Consider the following 9,062-nt stretch of genomic DNA (forward strand, 5'->3'; position numbering starts at 1 on the left):
ATTTATTGATTTCGTTATTTATTTATTTAGTTATTTATTTATTTAGTTATTTATTTAGTTATTTAGTTATTTATTTAGTTATTTATTTAGTTATTTAGTTACTTATGTATTTATTTATTTATACACTCTTAAAAATATTGGGTTGTTTTCGACCCAAATTGGGTGGTTTTTTACCCATTGTTGGGTCAGTATTTAACCAAACAAAATATTGGGTTGTTTTAGTTTTCACCCAAAAAGGGTTATTTTCATAACGCTATTTTGGGTGAAATTTTTAAGTTACCCAAATATGGATTGAACGTTAGCCCAAAATATGGTTAATATATGACTAAATTTTGGGTTACAATTTAACAATTGATTGGGTTGTTTTTTTACCCATTGTTGGGTCAGTATTTAACCAAACAAAATATTGGGTTGTTTTAGTTTTCACCCAAAAAGGGTTATTTTCATAACGCTATTTTGGGTGAAATTTTTAAGTTACCCAAATATGGATTGAACGTTAGCCCAAAATATGGTTAATATATGACTAAATTTTGGGTTACAATTTAACAATTGATTGGGTTGTTTTTTTACCCATTGTTGGGTCAGTATTTAACCAAACAAAATATTGGGTGGTTTTCGTTTTCACCCAAAATGGGTTATTTTAATAACGATATTTTGGGTTAAATTTATAAGTTTCCCAATATATGGTTAATATATGACTCAATTTTGGGTTATAAATTAACAATTAATTTGGTTGTATAAAAGTATGTCTTGAAATTATAAGCCTTCCAATTTTATTCTTTGTACCTGCGTGTCCTGTTAAGATTTTTTTTCTATGGGGATATAAAGATGCCTATAAATTGACCACTCATTCAATTTTGTTTCCACAAAAACATCCATTTATAAATTTGATCACACTGGAAAGAATGTCGTAGGGCCTTGGCAATTTGCAATAAATTTAAACAAGGGAGCTCATTACGTTCTTCCGCTGAAATATCAACACAACATAAAAATAAATTTAAAAATATTGGAAAAATTTAAATTATAAATAGTAAATAAAATTAAAAATATTCTATACCTTTAGAATAAAAAATTAAGAATACTTTCAAGCACTCATGGAAACGATGCAAGAATGGCGCAAAATTTTTTATTTCCAGTCTTCCAAAGACTACAAGTTCGATGGACACATTTTGGATGCCCATATCGTCTTTGGCGCGTGGGAACTTTAAATTCGGTATGACCCAATTTTGGGTTGCTATTATATTATCTTAAGAACAACCTAATTTTTTTTAACCCAAATTTTGCGTTTCAAGATTTTCAACTACATTTGGGTTATTTTTGACTCAAAAAGTAGTTAAAAATGAAATAACCAAAATCATTTAACCCAACGTTTTTAAGAGTGTACAAAGACATTGTTTTTAACAGTAATAGTTAGTGTAGGGAGGTGTTGGCTCGCGTGGCATGAAGGGCTTGTCACCACCCTCCTACGCATTGTAAGCCGGCCACCTGTTTATAGGCATTATAAGTCGCTAGATGACTTGGGACTACGGTGGGCTTTGTTTTTATCCCCAGGGGGGGGGGGGCAAACGGGGCATATGCTCCCCTTTTATGAGCTATAAATGCACTAATAAAGGTATGAAGTTCCTTCCCCCTTTTGACTAGGTGATTATTATTATTATTATTATTATTATTATTATACTATTCAATATCAAACACTGTTAGAATACTTTCACCGCCGTACACTACAGAAGAGCTTACGGTTAGCCTGATAATTAATTAACCTAATAAACCAAACAAAAAACTTACTTCAAAATTGGAGAAACCTGCGTTCGGGTAGACAAGCCCCTCTGGTTGCACTTCCCAATTAAATTAAATTAATTTCATTAACTAATTAATTATAATAAAAAACTACTATTGTACAATAAAAAGTTTTTTTATTGTACAATGGTGGTTTTTTTGTTATTTTAATCAATTCTAATATGTACAAGACTGTCCTTTTAACAAGTTTAGTTAATTAACTAAGTAATTAATTAATAATTTATTTATTTATTTTGTAAATATTTGTATATATATATTCTGTATTTTAAAATTTAAGTCTTAAAATTTAATCTACACTGTACCTGCGAGTCATATGAACTCCTCCCTGTTATAAAAGTGACTATTGTATTTATGGAAGGTAATTAAAATATTCATTCATTCATTCAGCCGGTAGAACACTTCTACAGGAGCTCAATACGTCAAAAACTATTTTAAAAAGTTACTAGGTAACCGAATATTTAATTTGAAGGCCGTCTAGCGGGTGAAGTTTGTTCTTCTTAATGACTAAACATGATAGGAGCTGGGTGACATAAAGAGATGTGGAGTAGGAGGTATCTATATCGGTTTCTTTTTAAACGTAAGACTAAAAGCGGTCAATCTAACTTCATCAGGCTGGGCTGGGCTGGGCTGGGCTGGGCTGGGCTGGGCGCGGGTGGCATCACGTGACGGCTGGTATCGCGTCGCATCTGGGGCGGCAGTGACTCTCTTTCGGGCCATTTGTGGATGGGGTCACGCCGCGAGTCCTTTTTAAGTGTGGAATCGTGTAAAAGGGGACGAGTAAATCCTAATTACCTCAATAGATGGCTCTCATTAATTGTTATCATCGATTTTCCGGCCAAGCGCCCCGGCTCTATCCGCGCGCGCTCGGCCAAATGCTTTTTCTAAACGTCCTTTAGCCAGCCCATCTCGCCTCCTCGCCGGCTACTTTATTGACCTCCCCCTCGGATGCTTCTCCCCATTGGCCCTTCGCCGTGGCTTCTCGAGTTGGACGTCGGCAAAAAAATTAAAGTGAAGATCAGACGAAAAGAATCTTTAAGTCGTAATTCGAATATCTTCTTACCGAGCTCTTTATTTTGAACACTGCGGGAATTAAGTCGAAGAAGGATTTAAATTGAAGTCATTAACTTATAAAATTTTCTTCTCGAATGCGAAGATGACGTTCCGAAAGCGATCAGCCAAAGATTTGCCTCCCACTCAAGTTGCGTTTGGGGCGGCTTTCGTTTCAACCACCTCTCTTTTATTTTAAGGAGGAACTTTTAATTCTTCTTTATATTTTTAATTAGTTAAAATATTTTACTCGGAAAACATTTTTTCACGTGTTTGCGTTAGCTAAGCTTCTCCAAAAAGGATTAAACTTTTGCAATACATAAATTGATGTGCCTCTTATTTTCGTATACATTTTGGTGTAATTTTATAATATGCTTTTTGGAAAAACTTTAAACATTCATGTGTATTGGTGACTTTGAATAAAACAATATTTTTGAAATTTAATAAGAAGGTTCTTTGTTTAATGACTAAGGTCAAAGTGTAGTATAATTCGAGATCAAAGTGTAGTATAATTCGTGATCAATGTGTAGTATATTTTTGCGATTAAAGTGTAGTATTTTTGTGATTTAAGTGTAGTATATTTTTTCGATCAAAGTGTAGTATTTTGTGATTTAAGTGTAGTATAATTCGAGATCAAAGTGTAGTACAATTCTTGATCAAAGTGTAGTATATTTTTGTGATCAAAGTGCAGTATTTTTTGTGATTTCAGTGTAGTATAATTCGAGATCAAAGGGTAGTATAATTCGAGATCAAAGTGTAGTATATTTTCGTGATTAAAGTGTAGTATATTTTTGTGGTAAAAGCGTAGCATAATTTGCGATCAAAGTATAGTATAATTTGCGATCAAAGTGTAGTATATTTTCGTAATCCAACTGTAGTACAATTCTCGAATAAAGTGTAGCATATGTTTGCGCTCAAAGTGTAGTATATTTTCATATATATATATATATATATATATATATATATATATATATATATATGTCAAGATATATATATAACCCATTCAAAATAATATTTATATATTATTTAATATTTAAACTTTAAACAGATAAAATTTGCTTGAAAATATATTTTCATAAACACTAAAAGATAAATAAATTAGAAAAATTATCCATTATAGTTAAGAAATTCAAAAAGATCATCTTCATGTTAATTATCACATTATCAAACGTTCATGCCGAGAAAATAATGTCATCCAAAGAAACGATACCACAAAATTAATTGTAGTAATTCAGGACGAAATATCAACTGCAAATTGTCAATAAATCTCGAAATCACCGCGTGTGAAGACTTTGGACAAGAGAAATGGTCAGTTTCTCTTCGCATTCTAGCATTCTTTGGGGCCAGCCGGCGTTTCAAAGGATTTCGGAGATTCAACCACGCGTTAAAACTCGTCGATCTCGGCCAAAAAAACCCCAACGCGCGAAAAGGAGCCAACCGAGATTCTTCATCTGTCCAGCATTTTCCAACAATACATACGAGAGCCAAACCTCCCAAAAAATACTTATAAGTCTTTCGACGAATGGGTCAAAATGCCGCGATTGAGATATACGCGTTACTGTCGCATCGACAGACATTCCCAAGGACACCCACAGAACCCCCCCCCCCCCTAATTCCTCTTCATTCAAGTCGGCGAGTGTATTTGAAAAAAAATGTTTCCAAATGTAAAATCCACATAGGCGGGGTTTGTAAAAGTAATGGCTCTATTTCAAGCTTCAAAAATACGAAAGAGCTACTGTCACTTATCGGTTTGCCGGAAATGTTTACCCGATACTCGCCAAAATTTGTTTCTAAATCGCCCAATGTATTTTATTTTAACTAAATATGGTGGCTACCCTTTTTTACAATTCTGCCATCTGGCTTAACAGAACCAAAGCTAGTTACGTTCAAAACAAGACCTTGATGTTATTAGCAGACGAGTTTTTAACGTAAGATATACTACTTTTAATTAAAATATTATTATTATTATATTAAAATATTATTATTATATTAAAATATTAGTATTATATTAAATTATTATTAATATATTAAAATATTATTAATACATTAAAATATTATTATTATTATTATATTAAAATGTGATGATTATTATTATATTAAAACATTATTATATTAAAATATTATCATTATTATTATATTAAAATGTGATGATTATTTTTATATTAAAATATTATTATTATTATATTAAAATGTGATGATTATTATTATATTAAAACATTATTATATTAAAATATTATTATTATTATATTCAAATATTATTATTATTATTATATTAATATTAAATTAGTCACTTTACAAATTTCATAGTTATTAACTTTTGTATTTTTTCATTTTGTATTTTTTCATTCTGTGTATTACCTTGTTGGTACTATTTGTTCTGTTGTAATGCACAATATCACCACATTTCATTTCATTTCATTTCAATATTAATATTAATATTAATATTAATTATATTAAAATATTATTGTTATTATATTATAATATTATTATTATATTCAAATATTATTGTTATTATATTATAATATTATTATTATATTCAAATATTATTGTTATTATATTAGAGTATTATTATTATATTAAAATATTATTATTATATTATTATTTTAAAATATTATTATTATATTATTATTTTAAAATATTATTATTATATTATTATTTTAAAATATTATTATTATAATATTATTATTATTTAAAAATATCATTATTATAATATTATTATTATTTAAAAATATCATTATTATAATATTATTACTTTTCAAAAATATTATTATTATATAGTTATTATTTTCAAAAATCACATTAACCGTCCGATATGTAAGTCAAACATAAGACTACCTTTATGGAGATGTACCGTTAAATCTATCCAAAAATGTGAAACCGCCCAAAATTGCGATAACACCGGGAAGCTGGTAACACTGAATCTAACAGGGCGGCAAAGTAAGAGCGCATCGAACTAACACGTTTCAATATGAAGTGACAAAAATTGTGAGGAAATAAATGGGATAAAGAGAGATATAACGAAGCCAACATTGGTCGGAATAGCATCCATTACCGTAGCTGGTATTCCGCGGCGGCCAATTTAAACCCCACCAAAAGCCTCCCTGCCGCGCCAAAGTATCAAGAGAAAGCAGCCATTAAACCGCGCATTTGGATCGTAACTTTCATTTGCGTAACCCTAGTTTTTTATTATTATCAAAAAGCAAACTAAAGAGACAAAGAAGCAATTTCGGGCGGAGCAGACCCGTAGGAGAGCTTCCCAATGTTTTAAAATAAAGACGGTATCAAAATATACGAGTTTGAGGTCCTTTGCGTCGTCCGAAAACGAATATATTTTGAGATAAGTTTCCCTCCCTTTTCGTCGGCCAATTTTCAGCCAGATGATCGCGGGCTATGCGGAGAAGCCGATTTATACCCTACTTCTCCGTTCATCCTTCCTCCTCCTCTCGGGCCTCCGTTATCCTAGATGCTTTTTCATTTTCGCGGCAGCCGCAGACTGCTCGACGCCCGATTTCCAGCATCTCTCTCAGCCGCTTTATTCTCATCATCATACAGTGGCCCCTTTTTTCGGGCTTCCGACAGGGAAAAAAACCTTTCTCCTCGTTGCTCGTAAAACAAGGTGGATTAAACCTCCCACTGAAAAACATTGTTACCAATTTGGATATATATTTTTTCTCTCTGCTTCCCAAAAATCAGAGGAACGTTTCTAAATGATATTTACGGTGATAAGGCGCGTGGGTTTACGTTTTGGGGGGTTTGGGAGGTTCCTATTAATGAGGGTACGGGCTTCGAGAAATTATCTTTTTCATGTTTATTTTTTTAGAGTAATGAATATATGGATTTATGATATATTGAGAGCCCCATAGTAGGTGTATTTGGGTTCGCTTTGGCGTTCTAATTATTATTAGGTTATTCAGGAAATTAAAAATGTAACAAAGCAAAATTTAATTTAATTACTAATTAAACAAAGTATAATATAACTTAATTTCTAATTAAACAAAGTATAATTTAACTTAATTTCTAATGTAATAAAGCAAAATTTAATTAAATTAATAATGTAATATTGCAAAACTTAATTTAATTAGTTATGTAATAAAGTGAAATTTAATTCAATTAGTATTGTATTATAGTAAATTTTCATTCAATTATTAATGTAATATAGTAAATTTTGATTCGATTAGTAATGTAATATAGTAAATTTTAATTCAATTAGTAATGAAATATAGCAAATTTTAATACGTTTACTAATGTAATATAGTAAATTTTAATACGTTTAGTAATGTAATATAGTATTTTTAATACGTTTACTAATGTAATGTAGTAAATTTTAATACGTTTACTAATGTAATGTAGTAAATTTTAATATGTTTACTAATGTAATTAAGTAAAATTTTAATACGTTTACTAATGTAATTAAGTAAAATTTTAATATGTTTACTAATGTAATTAAGTAAAATTTTAATACGTTTACTAATGTAATTAAGTAAAATTTAATTCAATTATTACTTTCATAGCAAAGTAAATTTTAATTCAATTACTAAGGAAGCAAAGTAAATTTTAATTCAATTATTAAAGTAGCAAAGTAAATTTTAATTCAATCAATAATGTAATTAAGAAAAATTAATTCAATCATTAATGTGATTAAGAAAAATTAATTCAATCATTAATGTGATTAAGAAAATTTAATACAATCAATGTAATTAAGAAAATTTAATTCAATTAATAATGTAAATAAGAAAATTTAATTCAATCAATAATGTAATTAAAACATTTAATTCAATCAATAATGTAATTAATAAAATTTAATACAATCAATGTAATTAAGAAAATTTAATACAATCAATGTAATTAAGAAAATTTAATACAATTAATGTAATTAATTTTTTTTAATACAATCAATGTAATTAAGAAAATTTAATACAATCAATGTAATTAAGAAAATTTAATTCAATTAATAATGTAAATAAGAAAATTTAATTCAATCAATAATGTAATTAAAACATTTAATTCAATCAATAATGTAATTAATAAAATTTAATACAATCAATGTAATTAAGAAAATTTAATACAATCAATGTAATTAAGAAAATTTAATACAATTAATGTAATTAATTTTTTTTAATACAATCAATGTAATTAAGAAAGTTTAATACAATCAATGTAATTAAGAAAATTTAATACAATCAATGTAATTAAGAAAATTTAATACAATTAATGTAATTAATTTTTTTTAATACAATCAATGTAATTAAGAAAATTTGATACAATCAATGTAATTAAGAAAATTTAATACAATCAATTTAATTAAGAAAGTTTAATTCAATTAATAATGTAACGAAAGTAAATTTAATTAAATAACGGGTATTTTAACCTACCGAAGGAAAAACTAGTTTATTTTGTTTTATGTAAAAATACACCAGCCAATATAAAGAAAGGAAAACCTCCTAAAATTCCTAACCAAATGATCGATTACATCAAAGATAACTATTACGTCAATGTCCCAAATCTTATCTCAATGTCATCAAACCCAATTTAACACTAAAGCCTAAACTATGACAGACAGTCCCGAAAAAAAAGCTGTAGGGATGCCCAAAAAATCCCGAGTTCGCTACAGTATGCAAATTTATGCCTCGTCCAAATTGCAAAACTAGAACCCTAACCTCATTCTGTTCTCGCTCGTAAACTAGCCCCATTTTAGCACCCAAAAAAATATAATAAAAAAAGTGGCAAATACGTAAGTCTAACTCTCCTTTCTACCACAAAAAAATAAAAAAATAAACGCATAGTCCGGTAAAGAATTATTATAAGCAAGCTTTGCCTATTGGAAAGCCGATCGCGTAGCGTCGCGGACGACCCTACCTCAAGTGACACTGTAATGGAAGACGAGGATAGGGGTAAAGTCGGGAATCTGAACTAAAAAACGTCAGTGTCAGCTAAATCGAGTGCGGTTTTGAAAAGAACGGAGCCAGGCGAGGAAATGGGCAAAAGACGGGTCGGGGCGGCCTTCGTGACAAGATGAAATAGGGTTATGAGGGCCTTCATTTCGCTTGATGAGATAAGGTTACGGCTCTCGACGCCGGGAGCATCTTATTCCTCCCGCGAGGCGTCGCTGCTTTTGTATGTGTTGCCAAGGGCCGGCTAAAAGGCCCGAGCGCCAAGGGGGGGAAAGCGTATGCCTAAATATATGTCTAATAGAGGTCCTAGATCATCCTTGTAGAAGT

This window comes from Leiobunum rupestre, chromosome 9 (assembly GCF_980474605.1).
Source record: "Leiobunum rupestre chromosome 9, qqLeiRupe1.1.hap1, whole genome shotgun sequence".
Classification (NCBI taxonomy): Eukaryota; Metazoa; Arthropoda; class Arachnida; order Opiliones; family Sclerosomatidae; genus Leiobunum; species Leiobunum rupestre.